The sequence below is a fragment of the Artemia franciscana genome, chromosome 14 (assembly GCF_032884065.1).
Source record: "Artemia franciscana chromosome 14, ASM3288406v1, whole genome shotgun sequence".
Lineage (NCBI taxonomy): Eukaryota > Metazoa > Arthropoda > Branchiopoda > Anostraca > Artemiidae > Artemia > Artemia franciscana.
The window spans coordinates 7441746-7455905 of record NC_088876.1 but is presented as its reverse complement, the minus strand read 5'-3'; the positions used below and the strand labels follow the sequence as shown (position 1 = coordinate 7455905).

At 37.0% G+C, this 14160-nt stretch overlaps 2 long non-coding RNA genes across 2 annotated transcripts in view; one reads left to right on the top strand and one right to left on the bottom strand.

Moving 5' to 3' along the window:
* LOC136035262 (uncharacterized) overlaps positions 1–14160 on the bottom strand; it is a 95228-nt gene that overhangs the window by 79478 nt on the left and 1590 nt on the right. The gene's annotated exons all lie outside the window — the stretch shown is intronic.
* LOC136035815 (uncharacterized) lies at positions 6666–12335 on the top strand. The gene is made up of 2 exons (XR_010619514.1): positions 6666–6960; positions 11847–12335. It is a non-coding gene; the product is annotated as an uncharacterized LOC136035815 (long non-coding RNA).

Genomic DNA, 14160 nt, shown 5'->3' with positions numbered 1-14160 from the left:
TTTATTTGTGAACGTTTTTGGATTAATACATTTTTATGGCACTTGGTATTAAACAAGTGACATATAGCAATCGCCAATTCTGTCGCTCTGTCGGTCTGTCTGTCGGTCTGTCGGTCCCGGTTTTGCTACTTTAGGCACTTCCAGGTAAGCTAGGACGACGAAATTTGGCATTCGTATCAGGGACATGACCAGCTTAAATCAGAAATAGTCGTTTTCCCAATTTGACCATCTGGAGGGGGGAGTTGGGGCCCGGTTAATTCGTGAAAACTAGAAAACATGAAGTATTTTTAACTTATGAGCGGGTGATGGGATCTTAATGAAATTTGACGTTTGGAATGATATTGTGTCTCAGAGTTCTTATTTTAAATCCCGACCGGATCTGATAACATTGGGGGGACTTGGAGGGGGGGGGGTAATTCTGAAAAATTAGGAAAAATTAGGTATTTTTAACTTACGAACGGGTGTTCGGATCTCAGTGAAATTTGATATTTAGAAGGATATCGTGTCTCAAAGCAATTATTTTAAATCCTGACTGGACCTGGTGACACTGGGCGACGTTTGGGGTGGGGGAACCTAAAATCATGGAAAACGCTTAGGTTGGAGGGATCGGGATGAAACTTGGTGGGGAAAATAATCAGAAGTCTTACATACGTGATTTACAAAATCTCATTTTAAAGCTTGACCGGATCTGGGGAAAATGGGGGGGGGGAGTTTGGAGGGGAAACCTAAAACTTGGAAAACACTTAGAGTGGAGGGATCGGGATGAAACTTGGTGGGAAAAATAAACACAAGTCCTAGATACATGATTGACATAAACGGAACGGATCCGCTCTCTTTGGGGTAGTTGGGGGGGGGGGGGTTATGTCTGAAAAATTAAAAAAAAAATAAGGTATATTAACTTACGAACGAGTGATCGGAGATATCGTGGCTCAGAGCTCTTATTTTAAACCCGACCGGATCTGGTGACATTGCGGGGGAGTTGGGAGGGGGAAACCTAAAACTTGGAAAACACTTAGAGTGGAGGGATCAGGATGACACTTGGTGGGAAAAATAAGCACAAGCCCTGGATACATGATTGACATAAACGGAACGGATCCGCTCTCTTTGGGGTAATTGGGGGAGGGGCTAATTCTGAAAAATTAGAAAAAATGAGGTATTTTTAACTTACGAACGGGTGATCGGATCTCAATGAAATTTGATATTTAGAAGGATATCGTGTGTCAAAGCAATTATTTTAAATCCTGACTGGACCTGGTGACATTGGGCGACGTTTGGGGTGGGGGAACCTAAAATCATGGAAAACGCTTAAGTTGGAGGGATCGGGATGAAACTTGGTGGGGAAAATAATCAGAAGTCTTACATACGTGATTTACAAAATTGGAACGGATCCGCTCTATTGGGGGGGGGGGGGTTAATTCTGAAAAATAAGAAAAAATGACGTATTTTTAACTTACGAAGGAGTGATCGGATCTTCATGAAACTTCATATTTCGAAGGACCTCGTAACTCAGATCTCTTATTTTAAATCTTAACCAGATCAAGCGTAATTTGGGGGGGGGCAGTTTGGGGGACCGGTTTGGGGGATCCAGTTTTGGGGAAAACTGGAGTGGAAGAATAGAAACCTGTCTAAGATACGTGACTGACACAACCGGGCCGGATCTGCTCTCTTTGGTGGAATTGGGGGGGGGGGGTAATTTTGAAAATTGAGGTATTTGTAACTTACGAAAGGGTGACCAGATCTTAATGAAATTTGATATTTAGAAGGATCTTGTGCTTTAAAGTTCTAATTTTAAATTCCGACCAGATCCTGTGACATTGGGGGGAGTAGGAGGGGGAAACCGGAATTTTTGGAAAACGTGAAAATTGGGGTATTTTTATCTTACGAATAGATGATCGGATCTTAATGAAATTTGATTTTTAGAAGGAATTCATATTTCAGAGCTCTTATTTCAAATCCCGACCTGATTTTTTGACATTGGGGGGAGTTGGAGGGGGGAAATCTTGGAAAAACACTTGAGGTGGAGGAATCGGGATGAAGCTTGGTGGATAAAATAAACAAATGTCCTTGATACGTGATTGACAGAATTCTACTGGATTCGCTCTCTTTTGGGGAGTTGGGGGGAGGGGTTCAGTGATTTGGCGAGTTTGGTGCTTCTGGACGTGCTAGGACGATGAAAATTGGTAGGCGTGTCAGGGAGCTGCACAATTTGACTTGATAAAGTCGTTTTCCCAGATTCGACCATCTGGGGGGCTAAAGGGAGAGGAAAAATTAGAAAAAAATATGTATTTATAACTTACGAGTGGGTGATCGGATCTTAATGAATTTTGATATTTAGAAAGACATCGTGACTCAGAGCTCTTGTTTTAAATACTGACCGGCATTAAGCCTCTTATTTTCCTTCTTAAATCAATCTATTGATTCATAGAATTTTGTTAGAGCTCATACCATATGATCCCTTGGCTCTTAGCTCTTCTCGCCTCGTCACAAGTGCCATATGAGCTCTTAGCTCTTGTTTTTTCTGTTTTTTCTGTTTCTCTGTTTGCCGTTCTGGCATGTCCAATGAATTGTGGGACAGAATAGAAGCAGTCCAAAAAACGTGTCTAAGAATTATTTTCAAACAGGGTAAAGGGCCTTACATTTCCCTTTTTCGGAGAGCAAATCTAGTCACCCTTAAGAAAATGAGAGTACAAATTTCTTTGTGTTTTGCCAACAACACCGTGCATAAGGCTTGTACTACTCTTTTCCCTAGTGAGCATTTACCCACCCGCCACGTCAGAGGTGAATCCAGGATTTTTTTTTGGGGGGCGGGGCACATAAAAGGTTGCTCCAGTAATTTTGTGGACAAAGAAAAACCAGCAATTTAAAGGGAATTGAAACAATTTCTAAGTCGTAGGTAGGTAGTGGACATGGACTTTTATTTAATATAAAATCTGATGAGTTCTATTGAAATTAAAGTAAGTTAGAAATATTGATACAGTAAAAGTAAGTTTATAAGAACCACGTCGCCATAAAAACAATTAAAAGGTTGTTCACCCTCTACAAAAAAAATATATATTTTATCTTTTCTGCATAATTTGTAGCATTTGCACTTCTGGCGACTATAGCGAGCTAGTTAAACTTTGTATTGTCAAAAAGAAAATAAGTACCATAATTTGGTATCATACATTCTTTTGAACTAATTGTTGATTAAACATGAAATAATAGTTCGTTTGATAGTGTAGCAGGAAAAATAGAACAAAGAAATAGAAATATAATGATTTCTTAATGTTGCTATTAGCAGCAGATTAAGTCAAAATTTTAAATCTCCCCTCTTTACGAATGAAGATTTCCGCCTCCCAGTTGGCATTTGTGGTAATACGGACAGATTCCCTTGATAAACTTAAATTAAATTAAATACTTTTTGGGGACATGTGTCATTAATAAAAATCTAACAGAGACTGCAAAAAGTAACTGAAACCTTGTTTGAAACATGTTTGCAAAAAGAAACAGCCTTAATAATTAAAAACTTACTAAAAACTCGACTATTAAAAACCAAATACAAAAAAAAAATTTCGTCCCAAACAGAACCAGAACAAGCGGTCCCAACCACAAATCTACTATTATTTCAGGGGGAAGGCACCCCCCTGCATCCACCACTGCCTCATGTTCTATTTCAACAAAAATCCCCCTTCTTGCCCCAATAAGAGTTTCCAATGAAAGATATAGAAGAACGTTCATCCTTCACATAGTTGAAATTTTAAATTAGTAACGTTCCCCTCTTCTCACTCCACTTTTAACTTGTAGTTTTAATGCTTATTTTGCAACTGCAAACTTTACAATTCTTGCTAGTTAAACTAAATTGTCATTTTGTTTAAATTTGTTTTCCCGGTTTTAATTTACGACTTTTTATCGTTTGACTTTTTTACTGATTGCAATTTTATGAGTTTAAACTGGTTTGATATTTGTTACTGACTGACATTCACCATTTTTTAAATTTTTTTACTGACACTAAAGTGTGAATTTGGCCCTTTTGGGCTTGTGATAGCCGTTTTGTAGAAATAAATCTTGTCTTGTCTAAACCGTAGTTTGAAAATAATGTGATAGATAACCCGTGAAATATGACAAGAGAAGAGCCAGAACTTGAGTACTAAGTTGAGATTGCTAAAGAAATAGCGAAACAACTGCCGATTATTCAATATAAGCTTTGAATTGTTGGTAAAACCAACAATAGTGAAATTAAACCAACCTAAGCAGATACCGTCGGAGCGTTATGTTGTTTTGGGATGAAAATATCTTTAAAAGTTATCGAACATTCTTTCTCTATATCAGAAAAGACAATTATCAAGAATTACTAAGGTACAAGTTGTATTAATTGTAACCCAGAATAATTTTAATATTTTCTATATTAAAAATTAGTTAAATTCGTTAAATTGTAACCCAGAATAATTTTAATATTTTCTATATTAAAAATTAGTTAAATTCGAAAATAAAGAAACGAATCAAAGGTGTGGTTTTTACTTTTCTCGGCAGACTCCATCTCTCGTAGAAAGCTAATGAAAAAATAATTGATGAGTTTCTGCATTAGTAGTGAAGAAATAAAAGTGTTTTTAGAGTTGAAGATGGAGATAGCTGCCAAGTGAAAAAAAAAATATCGGTGAGCAAGTACTTGTAGTCTATTCTCGCGTCAATGAAGCTGGACAGATTACAGTCTTATGCTTCCGTGTCGGAAAATGTGCTTCAATGCTATTGGCCGATGTGCTTTAGTAAGTCAATTGCATTCTTTAAGCTTACGTCAGATAAAGAAGTCAGATAAGCACACGTTGCTGATTTATTTGAACCATCAAATATTGATACGTAAAACTAAAATTTTTGGCTCAGTTTTGCAAGGGAATGCCCAAGTTCACAGTTTAATTTCAACTCTGTTATTATTTATTTATTTCCCTCAAAATCGAGGAATTTAATAAATGCATAAATGAAGTTGCAAGAGGAAATCATAATACTTCAACAAACGAAACAAAGCATTGATATAAAATAGGCTTAACAATATAACTGAATAAAATACGTAAGGGAAAAAAATATCAAACATTATTGAAATTCTGGAAAAAAGGGAAAAGGCTTTGCATGAAAAGAAAATTTTCAGACGTATGTTAAAGGTATCTAAGATAGATATACGAATCTGGGTCCGATGAGATAGATGTAACCTTCCCATGAGTTTTTAGAGGTTATGGTTGAACAAATTCCCACTAACATCCGATTGTCAGATGCCAGGTGAAACACCTGGTCTTGATAAAATATCGAGACAAAGATATTGATATTTATCATAAAAAAGAGCCCCAGGGCCGTGACTAAACACAAAAAAAAAACTACGAAAAATAACTATTTAACACCGGATACAAAACAAAAAAGAAATAAGGAAACCAACTAGCATGCATGCAACAATTTTTTAAGCACTCTCTTCTCTCACTTTCCGTGTAAAAAAAAACTATGTCATTCCTAATTTAATATGTTCTGCAATATTTTTAATAGTCATAAAATCATTTGAACCCATTACTGAAACCAAACACTCCCCTGACTCCGCCTTACTTGAAGATATATGTTTCCTTAAATATAGCAATTTGGGACAAAGGGCCATAAAATGAAGTAGATCATTATCAACTTCTCTCCAAATGAGGCATGAATAAAAACTCCATCACTCTTACTCTTCTTAAATGTTCTCTTGTTTCTCCAAGTGCTAACAGATTACCCCTTCCTCACATATACCACTTAGTTTCATCACTATCCAATCTGCTCTAAAATAAATATCATAACCCAAGGCCTTCTTTCGCTGCCGGTAAACTCGGAGGGATGTCGAGGCTGGGATTTCTCTTTGTAATTCCTGATCTTTGTGGCTTTCTAATATACACCTTTTCTATTTTTGCTGCATTATCTATCTCCCAGTCGTATCCCCGTCCTTTCATTCCAAAGATCTGATAAATCGCTGCCATTTAAAATTGGTTTCACCTGCGAAGCCCATGAGCTTTTCTTCTATCTTGCGACACTTCCAGAGATGTTGCATCCACTAACCCAGCATTTGGTAAGCTAACAGCCTTTTCCCAATACCTTATCATTCTAACCATTCTTTTTACTCTAAATGAATATAATTCTAGATCACCCGTCAAAACCAAACTATTGGATTTACCCTTTAAGCCTAATAGCCTCTTGAAATGTCCTAAGCACATTATTTCTATTTTGTTCAAACCACCAAACTTCCACACCATAGCTCAAAACATCACCTATTGTTGGCTCAAAAAATTTCTTGTGCAGTTTAATATCCGATGGTCCTAGATACCTAAGGGAGCTCCTGAGTAACTACTACTACTAGTAACTCCCTACAGCACCAAGTCGCCAGGGGGCCAACATAGCTGTGTGAGCTCCTCCTCCACCCTAACTAAACCCAGAAGAATTGTCCATTAATCAGATTCCACTGCCAATGCTTTGTCGTTTACTAGGTCATAAATTCTTCTAGGGGTGCCACTCCTCAAGGTCACCCTGCAGTGCTGTTAGGAGTCACAGTTTTAGTTACGAACACTTCAAAAGTCAACCCTAATGTTACTTTGAGGCCATCCCTCAAAGTGGCATCGTCCCTTTGTCCTGATAGGGACGAAGATTGGAGCTTATGACGAAGCGAAGACCCCAAACCATCAGTAATGCCTGCTCAATATATTATGAATTGAGTGGTTAAGACCTAAAATTATCTGACTTTGAAGGTTTTCTGCAATTCCTTATCAAGGTCCTGTAAAAGTCATTTTGTTTTAGATGCTGTGTAAAGCTTTGAATGATGCCTAGGTCATTTGACCTGAGTTAGACAGGAGCTTACGAGTACTTTTCCCTGCAGATGCTCATCGGAAAAATGAGCTGCCAGATGATTTCTTTAATTTTGCAAAGCCAAAATACCGATGTACACTTATTCGTATCCGTTTTCCTGATGAAATTATTTTGCAGGTATTTTTTCTCCTAATTATTTATTTGTATAACTTATAAAAACTTTTTCTGTGTGTGTTTTTATGGCACTTGGTATTAACCAAGTGACATATAGCAATCGTAAATTTTGTATTTCCCGGTTTTGCTACTTTAGGCATTTCAAGGTAAGCTAGGACGATGGAATTTGGCAGGCGTATCAGGGACCGGGCCAGATTAAATTAGAATTAGTCATTTTCCCGATTTGACCATCTGGGGGGAGTGGGGGGCCCGTTAATTCGAAAAAAATTGAAGTATTTTTAACTTACGATCGGTTGATCATATCTCAATGAAATTTGATGTTTGGAAGGATATCGTGGCTCAGAGCTGTTATTTTAAATCCCGACTGGATCTGGTGACATTGGGGGGGGGGGTGGGAGGTGGAAACCTAAAATATTGAAAAACACTTAGAGTGGAGGGATCGGGATGAAACTTGGTTGGAAAAATAAGCACAAGTCCTAAATACATGATTGACATAACCGGAACGGATCCGCTCTCTTTGGGGTAGTTTGGGGGGTCTAATTCTGAAAAATTGGAAAAAATGAGGTATTTTTAAACGAACGGGTGATCGGATCTCAATGAAATTTGATATTTAGAAGGATATCGTGTCTCAGAGCACTATCTTAAATCCCGAACAGATCTGGTGACATTGGGGGGAGTTGGGAGGGGGCAACATAAAACTTGGAAAACACTGTGAGTGGAGGGATCGGGATGAAACTTGGTGGAAAAAATAAGCAAAAGTCCTAGATACATGATTGACATAACCGGAACGGATCTGCTCTCTCTGGGGTAGTTGGGGGGGGGGGGGTTAATTCTGAAAAATTAGAAAAAATGAGGTATTTTTAACTTATGAACGGGTGATCGGATCTCAATGAAATTTGATATTTAGAAGGATATCGTGTCTCGAAGCTCTTATTTTAAGTCCTGACCGGATCTGGTGACATTTGGGGGAGTTTGGGGTGGGGGAGCCTAAAATCATGGAAAACACTTAGATTGGAGAGATCGGGATAAAACTTGGTGGGGAAAAAAATCAGAAGTCTTAGATACGTGATTTACATAATTGGAACGGATCCGCTCTATTGGGAGGGGGGGAGATCTAATTCTGAAAAATTAGAAAAAATTACGCATTTTTAACTTACGAAGGAGTAATCGGATCTTCATGAGACTTCATATTTAGAAGGACCTTGTGACTCAGATCTCTTATTTTAAATCTCAACCGGATCCAGCGTAATTGGGGGGGGGGCAGTTGAGGGGAACCGGAAATCTTAGAAAATACTTAAAGCGGTGAGATCAGGATGAAACTGGATGGGAAGAATAAAAACCTGTCTAAGACACGTGACTGACATAATCGGACCGGATCTGCTCTCTTTGGTGGAGTTGGGGGGTAATTTTGAAAATTGAGGTATTTGTAACTTACGAAAGGGTGACCAGATCTTAATGAAATTTGATATTTAGAAGGGTCTTGCGCTTTAAAGCTTTAATTTTAAATTCCGACCAGATCCTGTGACATTGGGGGGAGTTGGAAGGGGAAACCGGAATTCTTGGAAAACGTGAAAATTGGGGTATTTTTATTTTACGAATAGGTGATCGGATCTTAATGAAATTTGATATTTAGAATTAATTTATTTTTCAGAGCTCCTATTTCAAATCCCGACCAGATCTTTTGACATTGGGGGGAGTTGGAGGGGAAATCTTGGAAAACGCTTGGAGTGGAGGAATCGGGATGAAGCTGGGTGGATAGGATAAGCAAATGTCCTTGATACGAGATTGACGGAACCGTACTGGATTCGCTCTTTTTGGGGGAGTTGGGGGGAGGGGTTCAGTGATTTGGCGAGTTTGGTGCTTCTGGACGTGCTAGGACGATGAAAATTGGTAGCCGTGTCAGGGAGCTGCACAAATTGACTTGATAGAGTCATTTTCCCAGATTCGACCATCTGGGGGGCTAAATGGAGAGGAAAAATTAGAAAAAATTAGGTGTTTATAACATACGAGTGGGTGATCGGATCTTAATGAGTTTTTATATTTAGAAGGATATCGTGACTCAGAGCTCTTATTTTAAGTCCTGACCGGCATTAAGCCTCTTATTTTCCTTTTAAATCAATCTATTGATTCATAGAATTTCGCTAGAGCTCATACCTTATGATCTCTTGGCTCTTAGCTCTTCTTGCCTCGTCGCAAGTGCCATATGAGCTCCTAGCTCTTGTTTTCAATGGTAGGGCTTATAGACCCATCAGCTAAGCTATGTACTTACTGGAGTCACCTGGGTTTCTGGACTTACTGTACTTACTGGAGTTACGAAAGCGGAGTGAATATTTGGCTTGCTTCTTTATCAGATCTGAGTTATTCTCGGATAGTTGGGTTTCACAAAGCCGCAAACTGGGTGAAATTTGGTTTGCTTGTGTATCGAACCAGGATATGGCTTCAATAGTTTGGTTTCGCAATGACAAAGAAGGAGGGGATGAATACTCGGTTTTAATTTGCAATGGATCAGTTTTGTTGCTTCATGGTATCCTTATTAATTTTGTTTCCATAGCTGGGATTTACGCGGATAAAGATGGGGACGAATTTTCGGTTCACTTCTGCATTGATTTCACGTCCACAGCAAGCTAAGTTATGCTTAAAACAAAGAAAAGCTTCATGCTTGTCTGCTGGTGACAGCACTTGCTTGCAATTCTTTCTAGATTAGTATGTAAAAGGAATCTCATTTTTTTCAATAAACAAATTACAAATTCTCTCTGGTCTTCTCTGGCTATGATAAACTTGAAAAATAATAAGAAAGTAAAATTAAGTGTGTATCCCAGCCCATCCTTTCGAGAAAAATGTAGAATTTCCTATTTAGTAGATGGAGGTCTGAAATCTTTGCTACAGAGTTTCCAGATGTGTTGAAGTTAATGGTGTTTTAAAGGTGGTTCAATCGATAGTGTACTTTTTGCACAAGGATATCCAAAAGTTTCAGTGTTTTAGTTTGTATTTTACTGAATGCTTCTACTCTTGGGATCTTGATTGGCCCCTTTGTGATGACACCAGGATATTTTCGAAGAGAGAATTTCTTTGGATCAGGGCCTTATACCTCTCCTCAAGTAAACGTATAATCCTAATTTTTAACTTAATTCTAAGTTATTATCACTGGCAGAGTTATATTAAAGATAAATTTGTTATATAAGGAGTTTTTTTTTGGGGGGGGGGGTCTAAAACGACTTCTTTTTTTTATTATCAGCCCAGAGTAGATAGTTTTCCTAATTGTAAATAGCTTCAAAGCCCATGTAATAGGTTTAGTGAAGAAATTTGAATATGTTTCTCATTAGAGAACATAGAATATCCACAATTCAAAGTCTTTGAACTAGAGAAAGCAAGATTTCGGGGAAATCCGCAAGAATCTGGGTTAGTGGCAGCACTGAACTGAACACAACTGATGAGCCAAAAATAATAACAAACGAAACAGTTTTACAAGTTGCCGCAGAATTCCTCCGTGGTTTTAAAATCACTTTTTTATGATCAGTCCAGTTATTTTTTTATTATCAGTCCAGAGTAGATAGTTTTCCTGATTCTGAATAGCGTCAAAGCCCTTGTAATGGGTTTAGTGAAGACATTTGAATATGGTTCTCATTAGAGAACATAGAATATCTACAATTCAGAGTCTTAGGAAATCCCCAAGAATTTGGGGGTTTCACTCTTGGGAGAAATCTAACAGTTTTACAACTGGCCGCAGAATTCCTGCGTTGTTTTAAAACCACTTTTTTATTAATAGGCTGCGCGGCGGTTGAGTACGCTTGGCAATTTGACAACAAATTACATACGTACAGTTTTTGTTAGAAAAAAAATTTCAGTGATAATTTATTGCGCCCCCTGATTTTGTTGGCCCCTAGGCCCGGGTCTAGTAAGCCTTTTTGTAAATTTGGGCCTGCTGAGACTAATGAATTCAAGGATGTAATCATCCTGACCTTTCGGAGCAATACAGCTATAAGCTTGTCGCAAACTCGCTTGTTTCAGAGGAACATAAACCTTCAAGGAAATACATAACATTTCTGCATTCACCATTTCCTATTTAACATTCAATTCTCATTCCCGAATTGTCAGATTCATAGTTTTCTCACGTAATATGTATAATTTTATCGTTTTATAGTTAAGTATGTGTATATAAATATATATGTATAAATATTTATATATAAATAAGTGTAGTTTGCATATATAAATGTATGGCAAATTTACCCTTTTAAGTCTTATATTTTTAAGTCTTCTATTAAAACTTAAGGTTTCTTCAGGTATGGGTTTCTTTCATAGTTAAGTTATAGTTAAGTATATAGTTAAGAATATTTATATAGAAATAAGTGCACTTGCATATATAAATGAATGACAAATTTACCGTCTTCTATTAAAACTTAAGGTTTCTTCAGGTATGGGTTTCTTCCATAGTTAAGTTATAGTTAAGAATATTTATATAGAAATAAGCGCAGTTTGCATACATAAATGTGTGACAAATTTACCGTCTTCTATTAAAACTTAAGTTTTCTTCAGATATGGGTTTCTTCCATAGTTAGGTAGAAAATTTGAATTAAAAAGAACATTCGAATATCCTATATAAGTCTGGGTATTTAACTACAATACTTAGCAATGCTTCCGGAGTTACTCCCTTTTATTTACCTTTTCACTGTGCTCAGTGAAATACGTGTGGGGCCATGGAGCCCAACCATTCTATGAAGAGTACTTCGACCCTCTGTGCTTTTGCTGTGTGTCGTGATCAGTTGATTTTAGTCTCCTCTCCGTCTAACCGTGTTTTTGCTGTGTATTGTGACCATTTAGTTTTAGTCTCTCCCCCTCTATTTCTTATTTTTGCTGTGTATTCCCATCAGTTAATTTGATTTGTTTTTTAGGGCACCTTCAATGTTAATGAGAAACCGAGGGACGTCACTTTGTTCATTCAGGAAGCTTTGGAACTGCCCTTGGGACCTTTTGTTCTCTCGTTTTCAGGAAAAAAGTTAGTGGACCAGTATGTGAGTCTCCTCAACCTTGAACTCATTCCCGGTGTGACTCTTCAGTGTGATTTTGATTGGGACCAACCTTGGGCTGAATATGATACAAGTTTTTTGGAAGAGACTATTTTAGCGCTATTGGAAAATGTGTAAATTATTTATTAACTTTGTTCATTATTTCTAAATAAGGGTTTGCAGTGGGTTAGAAAAAAAAGCTGAATTTTTACGGATGGACAACCTTTTATTTAGTAATTAACATATTTCAATGAAATATACATACAATTACAAAAATATTTTTTTGAAAAATGAAGCAAAGATAAATTCAAAATTAGGCTCTAAAAATAAAACCAATAATTTGGTTCAGGCCATTGTTCAACCCCACCCATCCCCTTTTTTAAATATAAATTTTTACTCTCAGTCAAACTGTTTCCTGGCCTTCGTTTTAGATGCTGGCTCAGTGTTTACAAATCATATATACCAGCCTTGATCTTGTCCGATCGAAATGTCCCTAATAGCCTTTGTACCCCCCTCCCTCCTTTCAATAAGAAATTTAATTTCTTATTGTTCGAAAAATAAATTGTTAACTTCGTGGCATTTTGAAAAAAGGCCCAAGTCCACTTCTTTCCATGTGGACTTGTGACTTTAACATGTGGTTCAAAAGAGCTCGAAAAGACCTATCGATTGGTATGTTCAAATCGGCTCTACCCTTAATTCTGACCGAGTTATAAATTGTTCCAAAAGAGTTTAATTTTCTAAGTGATGAAAAATTCAACAATTTGGTAGCTTATGTCCAGCCAATTCCGATCGAAAAGCAAAGTCTTTAAGGTTTAGTCTTTAATCCGTCTTTAAGGTTTCAAGTTTCTTAAATCCAAGTATTTTCAGTCGCTAGTAACTTTACCATTTGAATGATCTTTAGCTACGAATCTATGCTAATATTAAATAGTTTCTTGTTGCCCTTTGTTAAAATCTATTTCAAAAACTCGCAATACAAAGCGCTGTATTTATTTACTCTTATTTTGTGTGAATTAAGCAATAACATTCTTTTAATAATCTTTCCCTATTCGTAAGACCGCTCTGCCTCAAGAAGGAATGGAAGAAATGTTTTCAATCGTCAAAACACTGAGCATAAACCGTAATTTTCATTTTTGATATATTTTTTTAGGCCAAGTTAAAAACTAGCAGGGTTATTTTTTTTAGTAGTATTATATTTCCTACGAAAAGGCCCATGAATTACTGGGTCTTGAGTCACTCCACAACCACCACCAAAAAGCTTCTAATCAAATTTGGATAATACATTCGAAGAAGCTCAAAACATAGGTGTATCCTCCCCCTAAACGCACTCCTGAACACGCTCACCAGAAGACAGAACAAGTGAAACTAGTTTAATGCCACATAACGCAGTATCAGCATTCTTTTGTTACCCTTTTACGGGTCTGTAAAACAGCACAAAGCAATTACAATTTGTTTCTTTTGCAATTATTACGGACTATGGAAACAGCTCAGTTTTAGTTCTTTTTAGCGCTATGTCGCGTATGTCAGTAAATATGTCTATACCTCTACTCTTGGTACCACTGTCTCATTTAAAAGAGGAATAAAAAGACAAAAAGAAGTAATGTAATCGCTAGTACCATTTATCTTTTGAATGATGTTCTGGCATTGGCTATATGACTACCATAAAACGTTCTCCGTGTTCGGAATAAGACATTCATCGTAGTACAACTGAACATAATAGTCTTCTTCATTTCCGTCCGGTCCAGGATGCCGTCTCAAGAAGAATCCGGCCTCCCTTAGGAACTCTTTATTCCCTTCTATGCGGTACACATTCTTTTGAAACTCTTCATTCATGATACGAATCCTCTGGTATTTTTTTCAGTTGGGTGATGAATTAAATTTTCTAAAATCTGATTTAATCCGTCAACACATTTTTGAACCTGCAATGTGGGGTTTTACCCTTAGGTAGCTGATTGGAGGATATTTGTTTTTAATAAAAAAGGGTTTTAAAGTGTCTGAAGTTTTCAAGAATTGTGCGTGTTCTTTTTTTGTGTCCTTTTTGTTTTTCTTTTCATCTTTTTTTTTATACTCCTCATTAGTGCATTTGTGTTGTATGCTTGGATAACAATAAATTATTATTATTATTATTATATATTATTTTTCTAAAGGCTGCTGTCCTAGATTTATATTCAGGGGACCAAAATATGCATTTATATAACATATT